The 12,453-nt window shown below is 40.9% G+C and overlaps 1 long non-coding RNA gene across 1 annotated transcript; it reads left to right on the top strand.

The window, feature by feature from the left end:
- Window positions 1–4,462: 4,462 nt before the first annotated feature.
- LOC143099750 (uncharacterized) lies at window positions 4,463–11,385 on the top strand. The gene is made up of 5 exons (XR_012981735.1): window positions 4,463–4,563; window positions 4,778–4,977; window positions 5,751–5,877; window positions 10,440–10,668; window positions 11,274–11,385. It is a non-coding gene; the product is annotated as an uncharacterized LOC143099750 (long non-coding RNA).
- The last annotated feature ends 1,068 nt before the right edge of the window (window positions 11,386–12,453 follow it).

A 12,453-nucleotide genomic window follows, 5' to 3' on the forward strand; every position in this document is an offset into this window, starting at 1 on the left:
ATTATGACACCCTCTGAATGCACACCAAGTTTCGTGGAATTCCGTTCATGGGGGGCCACACAATAAATTAATTTATGTTATAATACACCAACTGGCCTGTAGGTGGCTGGAGATAGTTTTCTGTGAATATCTCGAGAATCGTAGGGCCTAGGAGGTCCACCTTTTTTTTGTATGTTGGTCTTAACTCATTGAATGCCAAGCTGTTTTCGGGAGCTTTGTCCTAGAGTGCCAGCAATCTAGACCATTGCTGATGATTTGTGTACAGCCACAGCATATTCTGTGTTATAGCTATGAACACGTACAATAGCTCGATTAAAAGGTGAGACTTTGAGCTCTCAGTGCGTGCAAACCGTGTATTTCTACACGCCTCCGTTGCTGAGAAATCCCAAGCTAAACAGTGGCTAGTTTTCATCAAAATCGCTGTTTTTTTCTAGAAATGGAGATAAACGTCTTTCATGAAATATGAAGTGTTGCCTGTTACCTACTCGTGTAAACATTCCGGGAAGTGATCAGTGAGACCTGGCGAGACTGCCACCTCGTGATAGACCCACGAAAATGGCCTGGTTTTGACCTGACGTGCATGCGTCACTGATTCGACCCAAAGCGGCAACCGAGTTATGATAAAATGTCAAGATAAAATGTCCAGATTGTCCGTTAAGGGGGCATGTCAACCCATCCCATTACCACTTATTTCATGTATAGCGCCACCTAGTTAAAAATTAAAAAGCAAAAAAGTTTTCATCACAATATCTCTGGCTGACATGGTCAAAACTGCACGAAATTGAAAGTGTAGGATCATTATGACACCCTCCGAATGCATGCCAAGTTTTGTGAACTTTCGTTCATGGGGGGCCTTACAATAAAATAATTTATGTGTACATTTAGTGACCGTGCACCAACAAGGATTCCCGGGACACTGAAAGACCGGGGTACACGAAACTTGGAGGGCATGTAACCCCACATTGATAGCATGGAACCATCGTTTTTCGTTTTGATCTGTAGCTCCCCCGCTGTACTGGACCCCCGAAAGGAGGGTAGGGCAGACACAGTTTTCTGTGAATATCTTGAGAACCGTAGGGCCTAGGATGACCAATTTTTTCCGTATGTTTGCCTCCAGGGGTCATGTTAACCCATTCCATGTGCACACATGTGCATAAACAGATACACACGCACACACATACATTCACAGTAATCATACGTATGACACATACTCACACAGTAGACATATGTACGCATGCATGCACATGCACAAACACACATACGCAGGCAAACACACAAGCATGCACACACACACACACACACACACACCCACACACATAAACATAAACGTGTACACGCACACATGCACACAATTCAAGAATTTCTCAGAATTATGAACAGGCAAGATGGGGGTGGGGTTGTATAAAATGAATTTTACATGTGAAATCTATGAACTAATCATGTTTTGGTACTTGTTGTCTAGCAGATACCAGTGAGAATTGAGTGTGGCTAATGCAATTTAGTGAGACAGTAAGAATCATATAGGCCTTTCAGCGTGATTTATTTTTGTGGAAAAAATGTGCTGGACTGGGCGGCGGTCATATTTTGTACCGCTCTGCAGTACATCTAGTTTAAATAAGTGGTTGGGGGCCGCTGGCCTAAGCGATAATACAGTATGTGGCCCCAGCTGTGGCGCAACTGGCTGGGGCACCTACACCATACACCGGTAACCCGGGTTCGAATCCACTCGAATGCACTCTCTCCTATTCACTTGCTGTCAGTCTCCACTGTCCTATCATTAAAGCCATAAAAAGCACAAAAATATATACTTAAAAAAAAAAGCCTAATATGTTCATATATCTGCAATAAACATAAAAACGGCGTAACACTTTCATCTTAAATAGGCTAATTGCAATTATTTATGTCTGTGTGTGTTAATAATAATAACAATAACAATAATAATAATAAAAAAATCTCAGTTAGCATGGCCCTTGCTGTGATTTAAAACCATGCTCCTTAAAACCGGGGTTTTGGAGTTTAACACGCAGCTGAGCACTAAGTTGAACGTGATTGCTGTGTAACGACTCACACAGGATTAGCTGATTCCAAGTTAAACTTGGGTTAAACCACAACTACTCTGATTTCGAATTTTAACCCAGCAGATGCAGTCTTAACTTAATGGTGGACAAATTTCAGGATCTTGGGGGATATATTTTTATGATTGTTGCAGTTAAATAAAAGTTTTTTGTGTTATATAATTACCAGTAGTTTAAAAGAGATCTCGCACACAGTCCATTCCGCATGCAATTATTCTTTAGAACACTACAGAACACAACGTTTCGGTCTCAGACCTTAATAATTACCACCAAAAAACTATAGAAATTTAAAGTCAATTTTAAAAGTGATAAAACGCAAATACTGTTGCAATATATCGTGAACTCCCAGTAAACAAAATAAAGTCCCGGGGACATCCCCTACAGGTCCCCTGCCGAACGTCCCCTCCTCCCTTTTTTCAAGACGTCCCCGAGACACAATAATGACAACATGAATTAAAGCAATGATCTGGTGCACTCAAATCCTAGGATCTATTTATGGATGCTAGTCATTTCAAACTTATGTTTGGGAGCAAAATCAAACGTTTATTGGAATGGAGTTTTCAGCATTAGCAATGTAATGGCTTATAACCTGTAGTAGTAGCCAAGGGCGTCGTAGTGGGGGGACAAGTGGGAATAAATTACCCGGGCCCCAGGTGGGGGGAGGGCCCCTAAGGAGTTGAATTTTATTTTCCTTAATAATAAATAATTTCCTTAATTTAAAGATCTTAATAAATGTTATTGACTAATATAGATGCAAATATTTAGGGTAAATGCATCAGTTGATTGATGTATTAAATTGTGTCCAAGCAAACATTGTTTGAGGGCAGGCACCCTCTCCCTTGCACGAAATGGTTCAGTCCGCCTTCCCCTGCTAGGCGCATTTTTGAAGTAACGTTCATTCTGCCGGAGCGGCAATGCAGACGGTCACGGTGTGAAGATGTCTAAGTGTAAGAAAGCTAAATCCGGTTCCCAGAAAAGAAAAGAGAGGCAAGAAAGGGAGGAAAAAAAGAAATGAGGGAAAACAAGTGTTAACAGCTTTTCTTTCCCAAGAAAGGTGAGCCCAATGTGAAAGCAATAGTCTACAAATGAAATGAACTCCTGAAGGTTACAAAACACTTCAATATCAGTGCTAAAACAGCATTAACACAAAATTAGAAATAACATGATGCCTGATTTATAGCCTACCACAACATTTCAATAGCCTACTAATTCGAAAAGTATTATGAGCTAATAGCTTAACTTAGTAGACTCAATGTTATATAGGTTCATGAGGAAAGGCTGTCAAATTAGTAGCAAAGCTAACTTGTGAAACGCATCACACTCAGTTAGCTATAGATAGCTGTTCTCTCAGCCAAAAGTGTTCAATTTGTATAGATAGCTGTTCTCTCAGCAAAAAGTGTTTTCATTCATTTCATGTTCTAGCTTTTAAACATTATTCAAATAAAACAGAAATTCAGTGAAGTCTTGGGTAATAAGATGATTTTCTGTTATACAGTACATATAAGAGTTGTTAGATTAATTCAATGTGTGATTAGATAGTAGTTAGTTGTGAACCTCATGCTTCATGCTTACAGCCAGTGGTTGGTTGGTTGGTTGGTTGGGGGGGGGGGGGGGGGGGGGGGGGCATGGCCACCACTCGTGCATAGGGCCCAGAATTTGGTGCTACGCCCCTGGTAGTAGCCATGGAGCCACGTCAAAATAAATCCATTTTAAACCGCTGACAAGGTTCAAATAGCCTAAGACTGTGGTGGTTGTGTGGAGAGGGTCCCTACAAACAATTCAAAATATTGGTAACAAAATATTCAAATTCAGTTCAAGTTTTACTCCATGCTCATTACCAATGGGAATCTGCCTTGGTAGGTTCCCTTGTGCATCATCAACTTTTCAATCAGAATTATTTCCAAACAGGGTATCTCTGCCAATACAATTCACCATTCTACACAATCACTTGTTCTGGTAAACAAAAAGTTACAAACAACAGATCCCTGCTGATGAGTGTTATGTTCTCTCCCTCCTCTTCAGTGTCATGTTCAGTCTGCTAAGATGAAGAAGGGGATGATTGGCGCCATTGTGCTGATTGGCAGTCTGATCATGATAGTGACACTTGTGTCATACTTTTGAAGGTAAAAAAAGTCTCTCTCTCTCTCTCTAAACTTGTGTGCACTGTCTGTAACACCAGACTATACTGTACTTTGGTGAAACCCAAATGCACACATGTACCTGTATTGCACACAAACTGTATGCAAAGTATGCATAATATGACAATAACGGATGCCATGGTGCAAAACTTGGCATGCATCTGAATAATCCAAGTGGTGGAAACATGAGAAAGACAGATAAATACAATTTTGCTTTGTATCTTTCTTTTTACAGTTCAATACAAATACTATCCAGTCCAAGTATCTCATGTCAATAGAATACCAAGTGAATGGGACAACTACATGTGTTGAGTGGCGTTTGGGAGGACCGGATGGGACTCCCCTCTCTGGTAAATATAATGATATAATATTAGTGCAAAAGGCAATATCTCAATGAAACTTTATTGTTGGACAGGGTTCAGCAGAGCTACACACGCCAACGTTGACATCGAAGGGGTTTGACTACAAGAGAACTTTGTTCATTTGTATTATTTGGTTATTATTTGGTTATTTTGTAACTAACATTGATAAACCCCTTTTTCTCCCGAACATCTACTGTACAAGGCTGTGCAAATGTTACACATGACGAATACATGAAGGAAGTGTGGACCGTCTACATCTGGAACATTTCAGATTTTAATGTGGCTGAATGCATTGGGGAGATCAAAAAAACGTGTAAACCCTACTATGAAGTCACAGAGTGCAGTCCTTTCATTCCATTGATTAAAAACAAAACAGCCATGTTAAAGTCTTCCAATTCAACGGTAAATTACCATCATACATTTTTGTTTGACTTTATAACATCTGTATTAGTTAAGGACTATAAAAACAGTTATTCACTACCTTACAATTAAACAAAGTATAAGTATAGTATATATATATATATATATAAGTATATACTGTATACTCTTTTGATCCCGTGAGGGAAATTTGGTCCCTGCATTTATCCCAATCCGTGAAACACTCTCGGCACGCAGTGAGGTGAAGCACACACTAATCCCGGCGCAGTGAGCTACCTGCAACAACAGCGGCGCTCGGGAAGCAGTGAAGGGTTAGGTGCCTTACTCAAGGGCACTTTAGCCGTGCCTACTAGTCGGGGTTTGAACCGGCAACCATCCGGTTACAAGTCCAAAGCACTAACCAGTAGGCCACGGCTGTCCCCAAAGTACCACATTATACCGTTTATATTCATATACATTTTATAATTAAATAACTAAAGATTTGTATCTATTTATGACAATGCACATATGAGGATTTCCTCCTCTGCTTATATTACTTCTAAGATTATTTTAACCCTTAAAAAATGTCAAATTCTAAAAGTTGGTTATAGACTGCATATGTGTAGAATGTCGAATCCATCCAACTTATTCCAGAATCATCCAGACACTTATTCAAAGCTGAGAGAAACAATTTGCTTTAAGTCAGATGCAAAGATATGAGGCACCTTTTCATCTCATGTGTGCACACTGTTGCTTCCTATAGCCTATGCCAAAATGTCACAATTTATGGAAGTCTTATGTTTTCTATTTTTTTACAGCTTCAGTTTGGAGATATGCTTGTATTTTTTCGGCCGGGTTATCAACACTGGGCTGTTTATGTGGGAAAAGGAAAGATTACAGGACTTGAAAATAAGACAACTGAACAGGATGTGTTTCAAATCACCCGTAAATACACACAACCCAGTAGTAGTGTAATAGTCAGTAGTCTGCAAAAGCCTCAGGCCACTATTACATTTGATGCTTTAAAGGAACACGCCACCCAAAATCAGTAGTGATATATGTTCTTACCGTAACTTTCACGAGTTGAGTCGTACCTCTCCCGCGTCGGTAGGTGCACTCAAACGCTCTGTCACACGGCGCGAATGTGTTAGCATGTTGCTATGCTAGCGGGCTCTGCCGTGGCCGTAGAGAGAGGCACATAGCAGTATTCAAACACCTCCACGTTTTACCTACTTAAATACAGTTGCACGAGTAGTTGATGAAAAATGTTAGGGCACACAACATGAAACGTGACGATTTTCCAAGCGAATAAACATGAGAACTACAATGTGTGGCGCAATAGCACTTGGGAGTACTTCGACCTAGCGTGGTAATAATATTAACACCTAATTGTAGATCCTATCCACCACAGAGTTTAGAATCCATGCTGGATCGACCCTCAGCCTCTCCCTCCCCTCTGAGCGAGAGAGGCACACACACTAGAGATGCGCTGATGGGCTATTATTATGACCGCCGCGCAGCGAAGCGGCGGTCATATAGGTTTAGTCAGATTTTTTTTTTTTTTTTTTTTTTTTTTTTTCTTTTTCGCATGTCCAAATTTCTGTCAATGATTCCCGGGACACTGAAAGACCGGGGTAGACGAAACTTGGTGGGCATGTAACCCCATATGGATAGCATGGAACCATCGTTTTTCGTTTTGATCTGTAGCCCCCCCGCTGGACTGCACCCCCCGAAAGGAGGGTAGGGCAGACACAGTTTTCTGTGAATATCTCGAGAACCGTAAGGTTTAGGAGGACCATTTTTTTTTTGTATGTTGATCTCAAGGGGCCATGTCAACCCATTCCATAACCACTCATTTCATGTATAGCGCCACCTAGTTAAACACAAAAAAGTAAAAATGAGGTGTTGTAATCGCAGGTATCTGTGACCTAACATAGTCAAAACTGCACGAAATTGGAAGTGTAGGATCATTATGACACCCTCTGAATGCACGCCAAGTTTCGTGGAATTCCGTTCATGGGGGGCCACACAATAAATTAATTTATGTTACTATACACCAACTGGCCTGTAGGTGGCCGGAGACAGTTTTCTGTGAATATCTCGAGAACCGTAGGGCCTAGGAGGTCCACCTTTTTTTTGTATGTTGATCTCAAGGGGCCATGTCAACCCATCCCATTACCACTTATTTCATGTATAGCGCCACCTAGTTAAAAATTAAAAAGCAAAAAATTAGGTGTTTTTATCACAATATCTCTGGCTGACATGGTCAAAACTGCACAAAATTGAAAGTGTAGGATCATTATGACACCCTCCGAATGCATGCCAAGTTTTGTGTACTTTCGTTCATGGGGGGCCTTACAATAAAACAATTTATGTGTACATTTAGTGACGTACACCAACAAGGATTCCCGGGACACTGAAAGACCGGGGTACACAAAACTTGGTGGGCATGTACCCCCACATGGATAGCATGGAACTGTCATTTTTCGTTTTGATCTGTAGCCCCCCCGCTGGACTGGACCCCCCGAAAGGAGGGTAGGCCAGACACAGTTCTCTGTGAATATCTTGAGAACTGTAGGGCCTAGGATGACCATTTTTTCCGTATATTTGCCTCCAGGGGTCATGTTAACCCAGTTCATGTGCACACATGTGCACAAACAGATACACACACACACACACATTCACAGTAGTCATGACACATACTCACACAGTAGACATATGTACGCTTCCATGCACAGGCACATACGCAGGCACGCACACACACACACACACACACACACACACACACACACACTCACACACACACACACACCCACACACATAACATAAACATAACACAAACAATCAAGAATTTCTCATAATTATGAACAGGCAAGATGGAGGTGGGGTTGTATAAAATGAATTTTACATGTGAAATCTATGAACTAATCATGTTTTGGTACTTGTTGTCTAGCAGATACCAGTGAGAAGTGAGTGTGGATAATGCAATTTAGTGAGACAGTTAGAATCATATAGGCCTTTCAGCGTGATTTCTTTTTGTGGAAAAAATGTGCTGGACTGGGCGGCGGTCATATTTTGTACCGCTCTGCGGTACATCTAGTTTCAACCATAACTGCATAGCAAAACGTATCATCCATGAGCCATCCATCAGCACCAACGTTTGTTGACCAATTTTCAAAACGGCACCTGCCCACCATCCGCTGGTTGTTTTAATGTAGGCTAGGCCTATATGATGCAGCGCTGCTGACGTGATTGATTGCATTGCATTCTCCACATTTTTAGCTACATTTTCATGTACCACATCAGCATTTTTGTTCAGTGAATCTTTTGTAAATTGCTTTACAATTACCGTCGGGCCCTTGTCAGCAGACTTCGGCTTGCCTCTTGCCATATTCACTCCTTGTCTTCCGATGTCATTTCTGAGTCATCTACAGATGTTCACCTCCCTAAATAGAACCAACTTCAACCTGTGTTATATCCTAGATGAGACTGCCTGGGTTATTTTGTTTAGATATTAGCCTATATATAAAACACATAATTGTAGCCTACCAGGCATTTAAAAGAGAGACAGAGAGTGATATGACTAAGAAATGACATCGGGCGATGGCAGTGCGAGATGTTCAGAACGTAAGAGCTAAAACTTCTACAAACTCACTAACATCCACAGCGGAAAAAGAAGGTAAGAAAAATAGTCGGAAAACTTAGGCTAGATGTGTAAGGCAAGCAAGCAAGTTTGGCGGTTGTTACTAAAAATGTGAACATGCACGTTGCATTGTTGTGCGGTGGACTTTCAGAATGAATGGAGTCGGAGTTTCTTTAATATCGAGGTGTCATATTTGTCCGATGGCCTGCTATAAAATGAATTGCGATGTCTGTCTGAAAAAGACGCGCTCGTGCAGTCAAAATGAATAGGAGTCTTCAGAACAGGCTTGTCAGTCAACCTGACATTACAGTGTGTAAAGTAGCCTATAATGTGAATGACTTGTTATTTTATCAAGGATTTCTTTCTTTTTGCAAAAAATAAAGTACAATAGGCATTAATTAGTAGGCCAGGAGCATGCTGAAATTATGTGGCAAATTGCGTTTTTTATTACAATGATAAAATTGTAAAAGGACGTGACCGAAGCTGAGGCAAGCCAGGCAATAGGCCTATAGGCCCGACGGTAATTGTAAAGCAATTTACAAAAGATTCACTGAACAAAAATGCTGATGTGGTACATGAAAATGTAGCTAAAAATGTGGAGAATGCAATGCAATCAAGCATTTTGGACGATATATTGTCACAAGCTGGCAGAATAGGCAACAGGCCGATGTGCGTTTTATTTGGAGACTGTTTTGCGCGACAGAGACTGAGTTTGCTGCTGATATTCTGGGGATAGGCCTAGCCAATGTACGACTTTTGCCTTTTAATATATTTGCTGCATTAAATCAGTCTTTCTAGAACAGGCAAGGGCTTTCTAGCCTCACGTCAGCAGCGCTGCATCATATAGCCTACATTAAAACAACCAGCGGATGGTGGGCAGGTGCCGTTTTGAAAATTGGTCAACAAACTTTGGTGCTAATGGATGGCTGATGGATGATACGTTTTGCTATGCAGTTATGGTTGAAATAATAGCCCATCAGCGCATCTCTAGTGTGTGTGCCTCTCTCGCTCAGAGGGGAGGGAGAGGCTGAGGGTCGATCCAGCATGGATTCTAAACTCTGTGGTGGATAGGATCTACAATTAGGTGTTAATAATATTACCACGCTAGGTCGAAGTACTCCCAAGTGCTATTGCGCCACACATTGTAGTTCTCATGTTTATTCGCTTGGAAAATCGTCACGTTTCATGTTGTGTGCCCTAACATTTTTCATCAACTACTCGTGCAACTGTATTTAAGTAGGTAAAACGTGGAGGTGTTTGAATACTGCTATGTGCCTCTCTCTACGGCCACGGCAGAGCCCGCTAGCATAGCAACATGCTAACACATTCGCGCCGCGACAGAGCGTTTGAGTGCACCTACCGACGCGGGAGAGGTACGACTCAACTCGTGAAAGTTACGGTAAGAACATATATCACTACTGATTTTGGGTGGCGTGTTCCTTTAACAATGTTATGATCGCCACATATATTCATTATATGTACATTACAATACAACCAGAAAATACAGGACATATGTACAACATATGAAAACACCCACATAAATGTGTGGTCTAGTTCAAATCTTCTGTCACCATTAAATTTGTTGTTGAGATGGCCTTTATAACCCTGCTAAAACAACAAATTAAGGGGTGGCTTAAGACTTAAATCAGACTCAATCCAGACCAAAGGATATTATTTTGAACACTATGTACATATTTCCTGTATGCTCTGGTTGCATTCTAATAGATTGAGAAATGTATATGGTCATTATAGCATTGCTAAGGTTTTTGCACAGTACTGATTGCAGAGTAATGATAAATATACTAGGAATTGGTAGTGATAACCTTCACATGTCTAACTATGTATGTATGTGTTTCCCTGCTAGTGCTTAATGTGTTTTCGCCACCCTGGAAGAAGCAGCAAAGCCCATATTTTTTAAGGCCTCCAAATGGGCAAAGGCTAACTACCTTGATGGAAGTTGGCCGCCTCAGTCGCAGCAATCAATGAAAGATTCAATAAATAGGCTTCACAAAAACTGTAGTTATGACCTCCTCGAGCACAACTGTGAACACGTTGCTACGGACATCCGCTATGGAATAAAGAACAGTGCACAGGTAAGAGTGCAACTTAGCTGAACAGAGTTCACATAGTCGTATGGAAGCCCGTCAAACATCATGCCCACGGTGATAGCAGGCAGTCACTTCTCGATAGTGATGACTGGCCACTGTCTAAATTCATCCATCCAAAAATACATGTTAAAATAAGTAAAGGTGCACACCAAGTACATTCAATGGCAACTAATATATTCTCTAAAACATGGTGTGATTTCAGAAATGTAACAAAAACAATGTTTGATTCATCTTCTTCTCTTCTTTAATTAGTTTAAGCTCATAGAAACAGTTGGAAACAGTATATTGCATGATTACCTGTCTCTCCATTCTTTTATTGAACATATTCAGCTGGAGTCGTATGATTATTGTGGTCTATCCATAAAACATGCCATTAGTTGCTAAACCAGACTACTCCCTAATTGCATTTTCTGGATTTCTTCATCCTGGTGATTCTTCGATCAAATGAATGAATGAACAAATGAATGAATGATCAAATGAATGAATGAATGATGGCCCCTATATTTACTCAGTATGACATGCCACCAACACAAACAGCAGGGAAAGGTGAGATTAATGTATCATGACTTTTGAATGTATTTGTCACACAGGTTTGGGGCAAGAGGAGCAAGAGGAGCACAGGGAGCTAGAGAAGGGGACTGCCACATGCAGCAGCATGATCTGATCCTCATATGTTCATCTTTTCTCTATTCTTCACTGTACATGAAGTCTTCAATAAAACTACAAGCATGCAATCAATGAGTTTTGTCCCAAGTTTATGCATGACACATGTCCGTGGTCTGACACAAAGCAGAGACAGAAGCCAATTTTTTAAAAAGCTGCATCCTGACTAAACGTGCCGCACAACGGAACAATATATGAGCGCTACAGAGCCAGAGAAGGCCCAAAGATGTATTGAAGTAAAGGAATATTTTCCATTCCAATAAAAAAAAAATTACGGTAATCTTCTGCAATAATCTGGGCTCCACTGCAAATGTACTTGCCATGTATTTACACACCTTTGGTAAATAGAAAGAAATAGGTCACAGGATTATTAGTTACAGGCAATAATATGTGTATAATACATTTGCTCAAACCATTCACTAAAGCAACCGATTCTAATGGCACAACTCCTCAGCCAGGTAGATGAGCTAAGTAGTGAAATCACCTGTGTTGAGTGCACAGGTAACCAATACATGGTAGGACTTTTACTTTCTGAAGCCAGACTTTTACACCTCTGCTTATAGTTGATTGAAAACAGGTAAATAGTAGCCTGATGAGCCAGACTCACATCAAGATGTAGGGTCTGGGAACTTACCATTGGGACTGCTCAAGCCGAGAGGCGGGATAAACGGTTGTCTTTCAAATTTCCTCTGCACACAATAGGATTGCGATACAACTCATGAGTCCCATGCATTTTCCCACCAGAGGAGCTATTGACTAGTTGATCAAACTTTTGCCAATTAAAAGAAAAGCTTAACTCGAGTTGCGATTCAAAGACCGCTGTTCGCCAGCAGCAGCATCCATCTTCTTTGTTTTCAAGTAGCAGGGAATTCATGCGACTGCCAACTTGCAAGCCAACGGAGAGTTGCTAGACTACCCTGGCTGCAAATTTAATTTGCTGCCGCTAGGGTGCATCTAGATTTCTAGGCTAGGTAAATAGCAACGATACCAAATACTTTTAGAAGGGAAATTTCCCTGAAATTGAAATATACAGGAGTGAACCAGTCGGCAGATGACTAGACGTCCAGACACAGACAAACCTCATGAGACTATAGTGGACATATAGCG

This window comes from Alosa pseudoharengus, unplaced genomic scaffold, assembly GCF_046254945.1.
Source record: "Alosa pseudoharengus isolate Yale_2024_CS ecotype anadromous, Long Island Sound unplaced genomic scaffold, YU_APseudo_1.1 YU_APseudo_1.1_scf_3, whole genome shotgun sequence".
Classification (NCBI taxonomy): Eukaryota; Metazoa; Chordata; class Actinopteri; order Clupeiformes; family Clupeidae; genus Alosa; species Alosa pseudoharengus.